The sequence below is a fragment of the Heptranchias perlo genome, chromosome 18, assembly GCF_035084215.1.
Source record: "Heptranchias perlo isolate sHepPer1 chromosome 18, sHepPer1.hap1, whole genome shotgun sequence".
NCBI lineage: Eukaryota > Metazoa > Chordata > Chondrichthyes > Hexanchiformes > Hexanchidae > Heptranchias > Heptranchias perlo.
This window is the reverse complement of record NC_090342.1, coordinates 9,730,728-9,748,875: the sequence shown is the minus strand read 5'-3', so window position 1 is coordinate 9,748,875 and position 18,148 is coordinate 9,730,728. Positions and strand designations below refer to the sequence as shown.

General features: G+C 45.5%; 2 protein-coding genes across 7 annotated transcripts in view; one reads left to right on the top strand and one right to left on the bottom strand.

Annotated features, from left to right (window-relative positions):
• The window catches only part of LOC137334578 (uncharacterized), a 102,399-nt gene extending 92,741 nt beyond the window's left edge, over positions 1 to 9,658 (bottom strand). For all 5 annotated transcript variants that reach the window (XR_010966183.1, XR_010966181.1, XR_010966182.1 and 2 more), the window contains exon 1: positions 9,163 to 9,658. The gene's annotated coding sequence lies outside the window, so the exon portion shown is untranslated. The remainder of the gene's footprint in view (positions 1 to 9,162) is intronic.
• rassf3 (Ras association domain family member 3) overlaps positions 1 to 18,148 on the top strand; it is a 190,233-nt gene that overhangs the window by 55,642 nt on the left and 116,443 nt on the right. The window lies entirely within an intron of this gene.

Here is an 18,148-nt window from a genome sequence, read left to right as displayed (position 1 = left end):
CCTCTCCAAGCTAACCTGCTCCCTATGCCCCAGGTTGTTGATGGCAAGATTCTCATCCTTGTTTTCAAATCTCTCTGTGGCCTCGCCCTATCCTCCTGCCTGATATCTCTAGACGCACCCTCCGCCCCTAACACTCGACCTCTCCTCACCCCTCACTCTTTCTGCTCCATCATCGGTGACTGCTCATTCAGCCATTACACGCCTGCTGTCTAGAATTTGCTACCCAGTTCCCTCTCCCTGCAGTCAGAAACTTTCTCTAAACCCTCCTCTTTGACCATGCCTTTGGTTCCTCATGCAGCCTCTCCATTCCCCTTCCTCTTTTCCCACGCTCCATGTCCACTGGATCCCTTTTCTCCTTTATTGTAAGGTGCTCTGTGACATCTTCCTGCACATGAGCGCTTTATAAATGCAACTTGTTAGTGATGAGTTACCAGAAGCAGCAACTGGGACTCAACGATTGGCTTCAGCCTGTGTGGTTTCGGGAGAGGGAGAATCAAAAATGGAAACTTTTGTACGGAAATGCTTGAGTGTGTTTTTGTAAAATTCCGATTTAACCAGTTAAAATGGATGTTGTCTGAAACAAATTGGATCACTAGACACCAGGTGGTCTACGAGAAGACTCCCTTTGATCCTCACTTGTGATGTTGCAGCCAAAGCAAGGAAGGTCCCTATTGTAGGTGCACATCAGCACTTTTAAGAGAATATTTTGTAACACTATTTCACTTTAGAATAATTTTTAGGTTTTGTGTTATCGTTGCATGTCAGAAAAATGTTGTTAATTTGATCTGCAAGTCAAAGAGAATTTGGGCTTATAAAGTGGAGATTTTTGCAGGTGAAAGTCATCAGGGTGAATTTCTGTCTTCACCACATGGGTGATAATCTGGCAGAGCGGATCGCCCGATATAGAATCCATCAGATTTTCATTGCCTTGATTTTACGGGAATGAAACCCGGGTTGATTCTATCACGGACAAGTGATCTACTCCACCAGATTACCATGCGGTGAATTACCCTATCATTGCTGGTACCTGGAGGGAAGCTGTCTGTAGGAAGTGGGTCATGACCTAAGCATTGTGAAGGAAGATGAACGTGCCAAGGTGAAAGAAGAAACTTGATTTTCTGCAGTTGTTGCAGAATCTTTGCTCTGCAGAACCAAATGTTTAGTGTAACTTCTTCAAAGCCAGTTCTCCAAGTTCTACTGATGAAGAGGGCAAATTCTCCCCTTGTGGACTATATTAGGAACATTTATGAGTTCTTAGCATACATGCCTTGTCCTTGCACGTCACTGTTGTCTAATTTTTGTAAAGAGATATTCTAGTAATTCTAAGAAGGTCCAATCTGCCAGGGCGCAGATAGAACGAAGTGCATTTCCTGTTGGTCAGGATTAAGATTTGGTCGTGAGATGCATAACATAGTACGTATTGGAAACTGAAAATTGGCTGCCCAATGAATGTGTGTTCCTTGGCAAAGATGGGAAAGGAAAAAGATTTGAGGGTAATTGTTGACCATTCAGGGAGAACCGTCACCACACGGACTGCAGCGGTTCAAGAAGGCGGCTCACTACCACCTTCTCGAGGGCAATTAGGGATGGGCAATAAATGCCGGCCTTGCCAGCGACGCCCACATCCCGTGAACGAATAAAAAAAAAATGAGATTGTCAACAAGGCTAATTATGTATGGGATGCTGTAAAGCGTTTGATCTTAAGTTGAAACAATTTGTTCATATATATATTCATTGGTGAGGCCACATTTGAAACGTTACGAGCAGGTTTGAACACTCTGCCATCAAAAAGACATCGGTACATTGAAAATAGTTTAGAAAAGAATGACGAGGATGTCCAGGAATTGGAACTCTAAGATAAGAAGATAAACTTACAGACCTGAACATGCTTTCATTGGAGAAAGGAAGTCTTGAAGAGCGACATGACTCGGGTCATTAAAGTGCTGAGAGGAATAGAAAATGTAAAAAACAGGAAAGAACGAACTTGTAGTTATATAGCACCTTTCATGTTCCCAGGGCATCCCATAGTTCCTCGGAGCCAATTAACTACTTTTAGTTACTGTTGTAATCTAGGCAAACACTGCAGCCAATTTGCACACAACATAGTCCCACAAGCAACAATGACACAAATGATTAGTTTAATCCATTCTATTTGGTGGTGTTGGCCGAGGAATAAAATATTGGGCAAGGAACTAGGAGAACTTCCCTGGTCGTCTTCAAATAGTGACCTGGGACCTTTTTATGTCCACCTGAATAGATGATCAACATGGCGGTTTAAATTCTCATCCAAAAGACTACACTGAGTGTCAGCCTAGATTACGTGTGCGAGTCCTGGTGTGGGGGTTGAACACGTTGCCTGCTGAGTCAAGCTGACACTGCAAGTATGTTATTTAACTTAGATTGTGAATGTAGAACTAAGGGATATTAATTAACAAGCCTCAATGAAGCCTGGAGATTTGTTTTTTTTCACTCAGTGAGTACTAGATATGTCATACACACTTGTCAAAAGCAGCTTGTACAATGTCGATTAACTTCTTAGTTCGATAAATATCTTTCCTGGAATGAGATTAAAGGTTTTAGCGATCTAATATAGACAGGGATTATCATACTATGTATGGAACATAATGGTTCCTGTGTTGCTGCGACCATGGAAGTATTTCCTGTTGTGGAAAGCAACTGAGTTCAATCATGCAAATTGTAAAGAAAGATGGTTGGTGCAATTACTCATTGGGCCAAGAAGGGAGTCCTTCATATAATTAAGGAAGTAATGTGTTGATGATCTAGATCTTTAGAACTAGTTATTTTATCCTTTGAGACTGAAAGTAATTGTGTTAAAATTATGGAAGCAAGATAGATTCTTCATTGGTCTTCACTACGTTTTACGGGTAAGCTCCCCAACAGATAAGGTCCTTAAAGTGAAGGTAGTTGCATAATGAGCCAGAAGATGGCAAGACCATCTGGAAGTTTAACAGATTGTGGCCACAACAGGGAACTCAAACAATGAGGTGCTGTCGTAACTTTTAGAATCTATTTTCCTTTACTCGCCCTATTCGGTCGAGATAAAGAATGGTCATACATTAATAATAATTTTACTTTATCGGTCACTGCACGGTGACACAGTGCTCCATATTCAATGATTCTATGCACCTTGAAGATATGAAGCCAGGTTGGCGTAACTGGGCCGAAATTAGCAAAGTTCACCTGGGGAAAAAATACCAAGCCCACCTGATTATCAGCTGTCGTCAGGGATTCGATGGATCTGATCAGACAATATGTATCACTCATACACTGAAACATGTTTTTTTTAAAATTCGTTCATGGGATGTGGGCGTCGCTGGCGAGGCCAGCATTTATTGCCCATCCCTAATTGCCCTTAAGAAGGTGGTGGTGAGCCGCCTTCTTGAACCGCTGCAGTCCGTGTGGTGACGGTTCTCCCACAGTGCTGTTAGGAAGGGAGTTCCAGGATTTTGACCCAGCGACGATGAAGGAACGGCGATATGTTTCCAAGTCGGGATGGTGTGTGACTTGGAGGGGAACGTGCAGGTGGTGTTGTTCCCATGTGCCTGCTGCCCTTGTCCTTCTAGGTGGTAGAGGTCGCGGGTTTGGGAGGTGCTGTCGAAGAAGCCTTGGCGAGTTGCTGCAGTGCATCCTGTGGATGGTACAGACTGCAGCCACAGTGCGCCGGTGGTGAAGGGAGTGAATGTTTAGGGTGGTGGATGGGGTGCCAATCAAGCGGGCTGCTTTGTCCTGGATGGTGTTGAGCTAATCACAGTTGTAACTCGGGCGTTCATCTATTTTGTACATTGATATACAATAAAATGGTCCCTAATTATTTTAACATACACTTCATTTCTTGCCTGTTTTTCTTTGCCCAAAACACCATACAGAATAGTGAAGATGAGAAACATGTCGATTCCAGCAGGACAGCATTCAGAAGTAGGAAACCTGAACGATTTGTCTCCGTTTCCGCGCCCCACCCCCACCAAGCACAAGGTAGCTTCTTGTGTACAAGGATAACAGCAGGGAAAGAGAGAAAAAGAAAGAACTTGCATTTATATAGCATCTTTTATGACTTCAGGACGTCCCAAGCGCTTTACAGCCAATGAAGAACTTTTGAAGTGTAGTCACTGTTGTAATGTAGGAAACGCAGCAGCCAATTTGCGCACAGCAAGATCCCACAAACAGCAGTGAAAAATTACCTTCTATATGTGTCTGTCTATATTACTATCTGTGAAATGAAGGTCCTAATACTTAAAGCCAAGACGTAGCCCCAAAAATTGAAGGTCTTATATCCTTAGTGGATGGTGGATGCTGTTACAGCCTATTCCTAGAAGAGCTGAGTCTTTTTCAAGTCATAAAACAACTCATTATCCATCCCCTCCACAACCAATACATCTGCCATTCCTACACCACCTCTGGGTCAGTAATCCTGGAATTCTCTCCCTAACACCATTGTGGGAGCACCATCACCACAAGGACTGCAGCAGTTCAAGAAGAAGGCCCCCCCCCCAACCAACCACCACCTCAGGGCAACAAGGGATGGGCAATAAATGCGGCCTTACCAGGGTCACCCACATCCCATGAACAAATAAAAACCTGGTATGGACATCTGTGGTTTCTGTTTTAGCTGTGCTGTTTCTTGCTAGCAATCTGATTTGTACAAACCATCCCTACGCATGATTCAGTTTAATTGTCTGAACACTGGCGTGGCCTATACCACAGTCCCACAATCTAGGTTGCTGACTGACATCTGCTTCTCTATTGAAAGCCCTGGCTCATGGTTGGGGGTTTGGTTCCAGTAGTGCCAGCAACCTTCTGTTACCTTGCCCAAGTGATCATTATCCACATATAAGCTGGATATTTAGGGCTAGATTTTTCTTCATTGCTGCCGCTCCCCACGACCGCCAGGAGCTGGTTCCTGGGGTAGCGGCAGGATGGCCCTGAAGTCTCAGGAGTGGGGTGAGTGGGCCAGAGCGTCCTTTACCTCCAATTCTGCCCCCATACACCTACCTCTGTAGGTCAGTCCGTGAGGCGTCAGCTCTTCCACCCTGTTTTTAAATTGCCGTCTGCTTTTTCTGGTCCTGCTGCGGTGGTGGTGCTGCTGCTGCAAGATTTCTGGGATTCCTTTCTCTTTACCAGCAGCGGTAACCCTCTTGGATCCGAAAGTCGGCACCTCCGACAGGGCAGCACTTCCTCAATGCTGTTCCGAAGTGCCAGCATGGATTATTTGCTCAAGTCTCCGGAGTGGGGAGAGTGCTACCACCTTCGGGGGGTGAGTGGGGAAAACCAATCCAGTAATCCTGGGTTAACCTTCTCTATACTCTTAACAATCTTTTATACCTCTATAGAGTCACCTCTCAGTTGCCTCCTTTCTAGGTTTAAGAGCTCGAGTCTCTCCAGTCTATCCTCATAACTCAGATCCCTGACACTGGGGTCTTTTTAAGATTGTGTTTCGCGCATCACTGAAGACTAGTCGTCGATCTCTGAGGGAACGTTTTTTTTTTACAGATTTTAAAAAATGTATGCACCAATGGAGCCAACATGTGATGCCATTGTTTATCAGTAAAAGAAAAGAAAGGACTTGCATTTATATGGCGCCATTCATGACCTCAGGATGTCCCAAACCGCTTTCCAGCCAATGAAGCACTGTTTTAATGTAGACAGCGCGGCAGCCAATTTCTGCACAGCAAGCTCCCACAAGACAGCAATGTGATAATGACCACTGCTTTTTTTAGTAATGTTAGTTGTGGGGATACAGGACACCAGGGAGAACTACCCTATTGTTCTTTGAAACAGTGCCATGGGATCTTTTACATCCAACCTGAGCAGGGAGACGGGGCCTCGGTTTAACGTCTCATCCAAAAGACTCTCAACCTGTACTCGGGACACAGCAGACCAGCTACGATATACCGCCAAACAGAGTTCACCTGACGAAGGAGGAAGCCTCCGAAAGCTTGTGGAATTTAAAATAAATTTGTTGGACTATAACTTGGTGTTGTAAAATTGTTTCCAAAAGACTCCGACAGCGCAGCACTCCCTCAGTACTCCCCTGGAGAGCGTCAACCTAGAAGTAGGACTTGAACCCACAAACTTGCGACTCAGGCGAGAGTGCTACCCGCTGAGCCACCGCTAACACTTAAGGTGGATTTGTTTAGTGAGGACTATTGATGTTTGTCATGTGATACATAATTGATGTGGCATAAAAGCAGAGACAATTTAAGTGTGTTAGCTGGTAATTTATTTCACTTGGCCAACTACCATCTTCAGTCTGCACCGATTACTTGTTACGTACAGCAGCCGCTGCTCCAGCTCGCTGTGCCTGATAGACAGCAACAGATTATTGGTTTTGTTTGCAACAGCCGGAAGCAAACCAACAGACACTTGTATTCTCGGACTAATTACATCGGGCTTTTTGTTATCCATTTGCAGTCGTTTATCCAAAGCTGGAACGTTCTTGGCGCCTGCTCTGCTTGCATTAATTCAATTCGCTTTGGACTCCTGTTTCTGCAGATATTCTAGACAGATGACGGTTAATACTTTGTTATTGAACTACAGGATTGATTTTTCCAAATGCACAAACCAGGCATGAAGCAATGCTTTACTCTTTTATCTGCGTCCAATCTTATCTGCCATTGTTTAGTCCACTCAAGATATTTTGTTTTAACTTGCTCTATAATTGTTGAGCGGCCTGCTTTGTTTTCACCGCTCCTCCTAGTTTGGTGTCGTCCACAAATTAAACCAATTTTCATTTAATTTTCTGAATCCGAGTCATTGATTTAAATTATAAAATGTAGTGGTCCCGACACCAAATCCTGAGGCCCCCCTACTCAGTGCTACCTCTCCCTCTGCCCCACAATGACTCCTCTAAAACTACCTCATCTGACAGGTGGCACCTCTGACAGTGCAGCATTCCCTCAGTACTGCACTGAGGTGTCAGCCTAGATTACGTGCTCAAGACTCTAGAGTGGGACTTGAACCTATGACCTTCTGAGTCAGAGTGCTACCCACTGAGCCAAGGATCCTGTGAAGGAAATAGAATCATACAGCACAGAAAGAGGCCATTCAGCCCATCATGCCTGTGCTGGCTCTTTGAAAAGCTATCCAATTAGTCCCACTCCCCCTGCTCTATAAAGAATATTTAAGGCAAGACCCAGAACGTGTAACAGTCTTTAATAAGTAAATAAAGTCCAACTTTCTCCAATTGTTCGACTCGGTGCCCCAGTGGGCTCTTGTTTAACACACAATTTACGATGGGCCGAATGGCCTCAAGAGCTGTATGATTCTATGATAGTCCATGATTCTGTTCTCTTGGGTGCAGGAGTCTGCCCTTCAGCCAATTTCCTATCCATTTTTATTTTTGAATTAACAGGTAATTTGAATTAAGCACTGGAATTAAGAGGAAAATTGAGACTGATCACATCGTACAGATTTTGTTAACTTTTTTTTTTGTTCAACAGTTGTCTCATGTGTACGTTGGCCTCTGTAAAAACAAGTGGCACAGAACCAAATCCAAACAAAAACCCGCTTCCTATTTCAGGGCGTGGAGGAAGGCAGAAGGGCTAAGATCCAGAAATGTTCCTTTTAAGTCGGTGCAATGAAGAGCTGGAGATTTCCGGGTCAGTCTCGGCAATTGTGCAGTTTACGTTCTCTCGCTTTTTTCTTCTGTGCCCGACTGAAAACTGACCCGGAGCTTGGCCCATGTCTGACCGGCTATTCCCAGAGGCGTTTGTATTGATTCACAAACGACTCCACAGGATGCACACAGTCACACATCCTCACAAATGACCAGTGCTGAACGCTATATGCTCTGACATTTTTGTTCTTTGTTAAAAAAAGCAGTTAGATGATTCTTGAATTAAATTGTGTTAGTCATATTTCTAGCTATTTGTGCGAAATGAATAGTTGCAAATCTAGGTTAACAATAATAACTAGAAAGTGAGATTCCACTCAAGTAAGTCATTCTTCTAAGGAATATATACAATAACTTGTGCTAATGGCGGAAATAAGAAAGAACGAGCTTGCATTGATACAGTACTTTTCACAACCTCAGGACGTTCCAAAGTGCTTTACAGCCAATGAAGTACTTTTGAAGTGTAGTCATGGCTATATTGTAGGGATCACGGCAGCCAATTTACGCACAGCAAGGTCCCACAAACAGCAATGAGATCAATAACCAGATCATCTGTTTTTTAGGTTTTGGTTGAATGATAAATATTGGCCAGGGAGAACTCCCCCACTCTTCTACTAAGATTGTGCCATGCAATCTTTTACATCCACCCGAGAGCAGACAGAGCCTCAGTTTAATGTCTCATCTGACGGGTGGCACCTCTGACAGTGCAGCATTCCCTCAGTACTGCACGGAGGTGTCAGCCTAGATTACGTGCTCAAGATTCCAGAGTGGGACTTGAACCCATGACCTTCTGAGTCAGAGTGCTACACACTGAGCCGAGACTAAACCCTAACCATATCCTGTGAAGGAAAAAAAATCATAGAATCATACAGCGCAGAACGAGGCCATTCAGCCCTTCGTGCCTGTGCTGGCTCTTTGAAGAGCTATCCAATTAGTCCCACTCCCCCTGCTCTATAAAGAATATTTAAGGCAAGACCCAGAACGTGTAACAGTCTTTAATAAGTAAATGAAGTCCAACTTTCTCCAATTGTTCGACTCGGTGCCCCAGTGGGCTCTTGTTTAACACACAATTTGCGATGGGCCGAATGCCTCCTGTGCTGTATGATTCTATGATTCTGTTCTCTTGGGTACAGGAGTGCTGGCCACTCCTGTGAGCAGTCTGAGCAATTAGAAGTGTGTCGTTGCTGCCCAACATCTAACTGTACAGTAGTGAAGCCCAGGGGTGTAACAGTAGGATCCCTGGTGATCAGAACCTGATATTCATGTCTCTCTCACACACCCCAGGTGCCTCTCCAATCTTTTCAAGGACGGACTGAGAAAACCACTTGACAAGACGAGGCTAGATACGAATCATTTAAGCTGCTTTATTTCATAGCAGGTGAACACATAGAGCAACCGCTCGGATTGGACTCACCCCCTGAGCTTTCGTTGCCAAAATATGCATCATTTTTGTATTTCTAAAAATATGGGTTGATTTTTACTGCATCATGAAATCTGAGGATCAGGAATTACACTAAATTACAGACACTTACCGTGCTTGTCTGAGATTCCACTCTCCGCTATTTTAACAGACGTCGAGATTAAGTGGAAGAGAGAGATTTCAGGAGATTCCAATTGTATGCTCATAGGGTGCTGAGAGTGCTTGACCGGGTAGATGCTGAGAGGCTGTTTCCCCTGGCTGGAGAGTCTAGAACTAGGGGGCATAGTCTCAGGATAAGGGGTTCGGCCATTTAGGACCAAGATGAGAAATTTCTTCACTCAGAGGATTGTGAATCTTGGAATTCTCTACCTCAGATGGCTGCGGATGCTGAGTCGTTGAGTATATTCAAAGCCGAGATCGATAGATTTTTGGACTCTAAGGGAATCAAGGGATATGGGGATTGGGCGGGAAAGTGGAGACGAGGTCGAAGATCAGCCATGATCTTATTGAATGGCAGAGCAGGCTCGAGGGGCCCTATGGCCTACTCCTGCTCCTATTTCTTATGTTCTTATCCCACAGCCTAACTGCAGGGCCTCGATGATTTAAAAACTGAGGGTGAATCCTAACTGGTTCCAGGCCAGATTTTAACGAAGGCTTTCTCTTAAAGTAAACAAGGAGGTGGCTGCTCTTGCAGCACTGGCTTTGACCTTGAGCCTTGCAGGGACGGTTTATAATCAACGCTGACTGGAACTGCACGCGCGTAAACAATGCTTTACATCACACACTCTAATGTTTTACTGTGTGGTTATATTACTGTCAGAAGGCTGCGATAAACAGGTGTGCGTAATCCTTTTCCACAGCCGGTGGGAATGCGTGTGCTAATTGAAGGCTTTAGCCCACTGAGTATTGAATCTCTTTTGGACCTTTCAGACTATTGATTCGCGTTCGAAGGGGGTGAAGACTGCTGCTGTAGCAGTGCGGCCGCTGAAGTCGTCAGCGGGTAGTTTTTCCGGGAACGGGCTGGTGGCGGGTAACCCCGCCCGCCATCGGCGCCCGCCAGACAGTCACGGGCACGCATGCCCACAATTTTCCATCTGATGAGATTCTGAGCTTTCCAGTGATTTTTTTTTTTTGTTTCCAATCAGCATTGCCTGCAGACTCCGTAGGGTTGCCAACCCTCCAGGATTGTCCTGGAATCGCCAGGAATTAAAGATTAATCTCCAGGGCACTGCTGCGAGCAACACCCAGGAGAAAAATCATTGGGCTGTAAAAAGAAATGTGTGGTTTTTCTTCATTGAACATTTTTGTTTGTTATTGGAGATAGGGGCGGGGGGGGGGGGAAAGGCTGTTTGACCAGTTGGAGGCAGGAGGTCATGTGATGAAACCTCCAGGATTCTGCCCAAACAGAGTTGGCAACCCTATGGCTCCTCACCGAGGAGCTCTAGAAAATTATCCCCATTGCTCAAATCCAGCCTAAATCTGGAGTGAGGACCCAACCTGACGATGGTGTGAAGCAGTGAAAAACTTCCCTGAAGGAGAGAGTCTCACCTCAGTTTGCTTCAGAGTCAGTTTGGGCCTTAACACCCGAATCACACAAGATTAGCATCGGTGCAAAGCTGGAAATAAAAAGCTGGTATCAGTAAAAGTGAGCATGATGCTGTTGGATTGTTGTAAAAAAAACTAAATCAGTTCATTAATGTCTTTTTAGGGAAGGAAACCTGCTGTCCTTTCCTGCTCTGGCTTATATTTGTGAATCCAGTCCCACATCTATGTGGTGGACTCTTAACTGCCAGCTAAAGTGGCCTAACAAGCTATTCAGTTGTGTCGAACTGCTACCAGCATTGCAAGAAGAAGGCCCACCTCCACCTTCTCAGGACAGTTCGGGCGATAAATGCCAGCGTCACCCACATCTCGAGAATAAGTTTTTTTTTAAAAACAAAGCCACCACGCGCCAACGCTAAACTTGAAATGTAAATGCACCCTAAAAAATAACCAACAAAAATGATATTTTGGTACTTTTAATTACAGACCATTATAACGTAGAACAAGACCGAGAACTGGAATTGTGGAATCAGTGAAGTGATGGGCCTCCTGATCACACAGTGTTAAATTCAATATGTGGTTTAGTGCGGAGTCATACAGGCGAGGAAGGTGTCTGGTTTGATCCCTAATCTGTGCTGAGTTATCTGATCTTGGGCAGGGTGGCAGTGGAAATACTGCAGTCGGACTCGGTGCCTCCACGCCAGGATGGGGAAAACCACCAAGGGGTATATGTGCCAACAACCAACACGCAGCGCCTCGGAATGGCAGGGCATGAGTTTGAACCCATGGCTCTGCACCGGGCAAGGTCCAGATTTCAGTTGTGCAATCAGGGGAAGGCTTATTGCTGTCGTAAAGGAAGATTAAAAAATATAAAAGAAGGGCTGGAATTGGTGGATTAATAGCAGCGTTCATGGATCCCTGGTAATATCCCATCCCATCCTCATGATTCCTGAATGGCGGAGAAGAAGGGGAAGAATCTAAACATGGGAAAAGTATCTTAAAATACAAAAGCCCAAGGGTCCTGCTCCCACTGCAGCGATCCCCAGTCTGGCCTGGGCCTATGAAATCCCCATAGTTGAATAGCTTGTGTCAAGTCTGATATGAATAATATAGCCACACGGGGAAGATGCACGACCCTTGGCACCAGAACAAGAAATCAACACCTTCAGGAGAGGAGAGGAGCAAATTGTTGAGGAAGAAAGTATAAAATGACTTCCAGGCGTCTCTCTCTCCACTGGAGATCATGGAATTCCACATGATATGAACTCTTTTTAAGTCTGAAAAGTTACAATTGAAATCAGAAGAATTTGATAGGGAGGTGAATTCAAGGGAGTCTAGTGTGGAGGATCAGAGAGATTGAGGTTGGCGATACAGAGATATTTAAATGTGGGAGTGCAAGTAGACAAGGCAATGAGACTCTGGGTTTTATATGGAGGGACATTGATATTGTCCAAGACATTGTTAGGTCACAGTTGGAGAACTTCATGCAGCGGGGCACCCCGTTATAGAAAGGATATTAGAGCCTTGGAAAAGGGAGAGTGAAAACTGGCTAAAATAATACTAGGAATGGGATTATAGCAATGAAGAAAAAAAAATTGGAGTGTTTTTCTCTGGAGCATAGATGGTTAACAGGAATCTAACAAAGATCTTCAAAACTATGAAAGGTTTTGAGAGGGTAAATGTTTCCGGTGTTTGGCAAATCAGTAACCAGGAGACACTGACCCTGGACTATCACTAAAAGAGCAAAGGAGGAAGTTAGAAGACGTTTTTTTCACACAGAGGGCTTCTGAAACATGAAACCAGAAGTGGCTGTTGAGGCGCTATTGGGATTAACATCATTTAAAAGGAAACTGGATAAGGAACAGGCCCAGCACCACCACCTCAGGGAAACTAGGGAGGGGCAATAAATGCCGGTCATACAAAGTGATGCCCACATTCAGAGAAGAATAAAAGAAAATGTGAGTATTAGCTGTGGGGGTAAACTGGGAGGTCTTGCACCACAGGTTGGCACTCGCCAAGGCTTCTTCGACAGCACCTCCCAAACCCGCGACCTCTACCACCTAGAAGGACAAGAGCAGCAAGCACATGGAAACAACACCACCTGCACGTTCCCCTCCAAGTCACACACCATCCCGACTTGGAAATATATCGCCGTTCCTTCATTGTCGCTGGGTCAAAATCCTGGAACTCCCTTCCTAACAGCACTGTGGGAGAACCGTCACCACACGGACTGCAGCGGTTCAAGAAGGCGGCTCACCACCACCTTCTCGAGGGCAGTTAGGGATGGGCAATAAATGCCGGCCTCGCCAGCGACGCCCACATCCCGTGAACGAATAAAAAAAAAGGTGGTTCCTCACACTCGGCCACTGCAAATTGGACACACCTGTGATTTTCTGTCCATTGTAAGGAATCTTACAACACCAGGTTATAGTCCAACAGTTTTATTTGAAAATCACAAGCTTTCGGAGGCTTTCTCCTTCGTCAGGTGAGTGTGGGATTCCATGGAAGCTACCGCATATATAGTCAGAGAACAATGCCTAGTGATTACAGATAATCTTTCCAACTGCCCGTTGTCAAGGCAATCAAAGGAGTCGAATAGTGTTCAGACAGAGAGACATCACATACAGGACTACTGAATATACAAACGGTCAGAGCCCAAAGACAGAGACACAGAGAGAGAGAGAGAGAGAGAGAGAGAGAAACATCCAAAAGGAAGAGAAAGAGAGAGATTGATCAGTTGTATTAAAAACAGATGGAACAGAGATTGTGGGCAGTGCACTTGCGATGGTTTGATGTGCATTGACTGCGCCTGAGGCCTTGTCGGGCGAGGAGCTCACAACATCTATCCTCTCAAGCCCGAATGTTTGATCTGTTCTGGTTCAGGATGGCCTGAAACCGTAAGAAAATGTAGGATAGTTTGGCCTTTTCCATGGATTTGCCTCGCTGTTTTGGACGTTGCAGCAGGAATTTGCCTCTTCCATATATAACTGACAGGCTTATGGTGCTGAGAGGCCCCATCTAGAAAGGGGGTGATTCATGGAGGCTGAATAAATATATATTTCTGTAACTTTGTTCGTTTTAATTGCAATGTCTGGGAGCCCATTTGTGAAGCAAGGCCCTTTTGATTACAGTTTACAGTCTCTGTTTTTCTCCTTTGTGGTCACATGTTTAATGTAAGTGCAAGTATAGAATATTTTTCAAGAGCAAGACATGTTTTACCAAATGAGCTGAAGTCACTCGTGAAAGCATAGCGTCTTAAAAATGCACCTTAATGAGATGAGCATTAACTGACACCAGGAGCCCACACTTCTGACCGACTTAAGTGCCCAGCGCTGTCTGGATTTGCTGACAAATAATCGGTACACAAGGAGCTTGGGTGTCTATAGACAACTCTATCAAACACACGTCCAGTCTGCCAAAACAACAACTTGCATTTATATAGCACCGTTGACGTAGTAAAACGTCCCAAGGCGCTTCACAGGAATGTTATCAGGCAAGATTTGACACCGAGCCACAAAAGGAGGTACTAGGACAGGTGACAAAAAGTTTGCTCAAAGAGGTAGGTTTTAAGGAACGGCTGAAAAGAGAGAGAGATAGAGAGGCCGAGAGGTTTAGGGAGGGAATTCCAGAGCTTAGGGCCTAGACAGCTGAAGACACAGCCGCCAATGGTGGGGTGAAGGAAATTGGGGATGTATAAGAAGCCAGAATTGGAGCAATGCAGAGTTCTTGGAAGGTTGTAGGGCTGGGGGAGGCTACAGAGATAGGGAAGGGCGAGGCCATAGTTTCTGCAGAAAGTGTCAGATTGATTCAGTGGTAGCACTCTCACCTCTGGGTCAGACAGTCGTGGGTTCAAGCTCCACTTCAGGACTTGAGCACATAAACTGGGCTGGCACTCGGGTGCAGTACTGAGACAGTGCTGCACTGTCAGAGGTGCCGTCTTGTGGATGAGATGTTAAACCGAAGCCTCGTTTGTCTATTCAGTTTCTTTTTTTTAATGTTCTCGGGACGTGGGCAACACCAACAATGTCACGTTTATTGCCCATCCCTAGTTGCCCTGAGAAGGTGGTGTGGGGCCTCCTCTTTTAACCGCTGCAGTCCTTGTGGTGATGGTGCTCCCACAAGTAGCAGTAAAAGATCCCATGGTATTATTCAAAGAAGAACAAGGGCGTTCTCCCAGTGTGCTGGCCATCGTGTATCCTTCAAATAATACCACCGAAACCAGATTACCTGATCATTCATTTGCTGTTTGTGGGATCTTGCTGAGCAAAATTGGCTGCCAGGTTTGCCTACATAACAATAATGACTACAGTTCAAAAGTAATTCATCAGCTGTGTAACACTGAGGACCTGTATAATTTTTTGTAACACTGGTTTTGAACTTTAAGTGTCAACCTTGGCTCAGAGGTAGCCCTCTAGCCTCTGAGTCACAAGGTCAGGGGTTCAAGCCGCACTCCAGAGATGGGTACATAAAGTTGGGTGACGCTCCTTTGCAATATTTTGGGTGTATTGCACTGTTGGTGGTGCCGTATTTTAGAGACGTTAAACTGAGGGTCTTTCTGTCCTCAACAGGTGGACGTAAAAGATCCCATGGCACTTTTCAAAGAGCAGGGGAGTTCTCCCCGGTGTCCTAGCCAACATTCATCGCTCAACCAATATCACTAAAACAGATTATGTGGTCATTTATCTTATTGTTTGTGGGACCTTGCTGTGTGCAAATTAGCTGCCACATTTCCCTATATTACAACACTTCACAAGTACTTAGTTGGGTGTGAAGCGCTTTGGGATGTCCTGTATAATTGCAAGTTTTCTTTTCCCTCTTTTCTGTTCCCGGTTTTCAGGTTTAACTGATAAAATCCCACCCAGTGTAAAATTTTCAAGTCAATGTTACAAAACACTGGTTAGGCCTCAGCTGGAGTATTGTGTTCAATTCTGGGCACCACATTTTTTAAGAAGAATGTCAAGGCCTTAGAGAGGGTGCAGAAGAGATTTACTGGAATGATGCCAGGGATGAGGGACTTCAGTTACGTGGAGAGACTGGAGAAGCTGGGGTTGTTCTCCTTAGAACAGAGAAGGTTAAGGGGAGATCTAATAGAGGTGTTCAAAATTATGAACGGTTTTGACAGAGTAAATAAGGAGAAACTTTTTCCAGTGGCAGAAGGGTTGGTAACCAGAGGACACAGATTTAAAGAGCCAGAGGGGTACAAGGAGAATTTTTTTAAAGCAGCGAGTTATGATCTGGAAAAATTTCCAGGGCTATGGGGAAAGAGCAGGGGAATGGGACTAATTGAATAGCTCTTTCAAAGAGTCGGCACAGGCGTGATGTGCCGAATGGCCTTCTCCTGTGCTGTACCTACTATGATCATAAGGAATAGGAGCAGGAGTAGGCCATTCGGCCCCTCGAACCTGATCTGCCACTCAATAAGATCATGGCTGATCTTCGACCTCAACTCCACTTTCCCGCCTGATCCCCGAATCCCTTGATTCCCTTAGAGTCCAAAAATCTATCGATCCCAGTCTTGAATATACTCAACAACTGAGCATCCACAGCCCTCTGGGATAGAGAATCCCAAAGATTCACAATCCTCTGAGTGAAGAAATTCTCCTCATCTCAGTCTTAAATGGCCGACCCCTTATCCTGCAACTATGCCCCCCTAGTTCTAAGCTCTCCAGCCAGGGAAACCCCATCAGCCCCCTATTATGTTTCATTTAATAACAATGATAAAACAAGAAGAAGTACCAAAAAAGAAATAACAACTTATTCTCACCGACACATTTCCATAGAGGTGATTTTCTGTCTTGGTGCCCCAGTGGGGTGCCCTGCCTGTCGCCAGCGCACAATATTCTGACCATTGGTAAATCATGTGCGCCTGAATTTCCGATGTGTGCTTCATTGGATGAGGCTCTCCACTGGGAGTACAAGGTCAGAAAATCAACCTCCATAAATCCACTAATCTGAGATTAAAAATAGTAAACTTAAACCCCGCCTGCATGATCGCACCACCATCGTGTTCATACTCTTCCTGGTCAGTCGCATTCCCCTTGTGCCCAGTCATCAGTGGCCACGCCACCAGACTCAGGTGTCTGAAGTGCCAAACACCGCCCAGAAATGTTGCAACGATCCAGAACTTTGTAAAGGAGTAATTCTGATGTTATGCTTATCCTGAACTTTGATGTTCAAACTATGCTTGTCGCTGGAAAGATCACTCACAACCTGTATCGCAAACTTAAGAATCGTTCACCAAGTAAAGATAAAGTCGATTTTTAAAAAAATAATCATGGGGGTGAAAATGATCTTGCTCCTCAGGCTCTGGGTTACGTTCTCCTTCACCATCTTTTAGTCAATCTGCTCGATGTGACTCCTTCCCTGGACCCCTCTGGCTTGTCACCTGTCTCCCTTCCTTTAAAAGCCTCCTTTAAAAACCTACCCCGTTGACCACTCTTTCAATCCTCCTCAATCACTGCCGTTGCCCGGCTCTCCCCGCCTTCCTCTCCTCATTGTAACGTGTTCCAAGGCATTTTTTGTACGTGTGTTCATTGAAATGAGTGGGCAGAAGATTGTGGGCACCATGCCAGTTATTTCCTGATTCTTGTGTGGCTGATGGGGTGAGGCTGCAATAATGGGTGTTATTCTCAAAGGGACCTTCAAGGAATGGAATTTACAGAGGGCATCGTGATTGCCAGCCTGTTTGTTAGTTGTTTCTCCTTGTCCCCCCTCCCGCGTCCGTTCTCGCTATCCTGGGTTTTTCCTTTATTTTTCTCTTGATTCCTCCGTCTCGTCGCTCGCTCGCTCGCTGCAGTCTGCCCAATTCCTTCGCCTCCGCCCGGAAGAGAAGGATAGAAACTCAACCCCTCCCTTGGAGACTCCGGCCCCAGAGCGCGAGGGACACGCGAGGGGGTAGAATGAGAGTGACGGGGCAGATCCATGGAGTCTGAGATCGAGAAGCTTAAATTTAGGGGTGACTTGATGAAGATCCATACTGATTTTGAAGTGCAGAGACAATGGGGTTGGGGGGGGGGGATTTTAACCCCCCAGAATGGGCGGGATAGGGGCAGGTGGGGGGTGATTAAATTCTTATAAACTGAAACCTGACCCCCAACCTGCTGCAAACGCACCTACTACTGGTTTAACCGGGGCGGGTTGTGGGGAGGGCGAGTAACCTGCTCTCGAGAGGTGGGTCATTAATTTAAATATGTTAATGAGGCTGCGCTCCTGATATTTTAGCAGCCATTGGGATTTAACGGCTGCAGGCCGTGTTTCCCGGGCCGTTAAATGTCCCACCCCCGGCCCACCGAGCTAACCTGCTGCAATCGGCCTCTCTCCTCGCGACCTCCAGGCCGACCTACTCCCTGCAATCCGATCCCGACCCGCGATCTCTTCCCCCCCCACCCCCCTCCAGCTCAGTGATCTCTCCCTCCTCTCCAGCCCCCAGCTACAGCCTTCTACTGCAGGCCTTCACACCCGACAGACAGCCAGCCAGACAGCCAGCCTCTCCATCCGGGTGGGAAACGGAGAAAAAAAATTCACATGAGGTCCTGCCTTTAAATTCGGCAGGACCT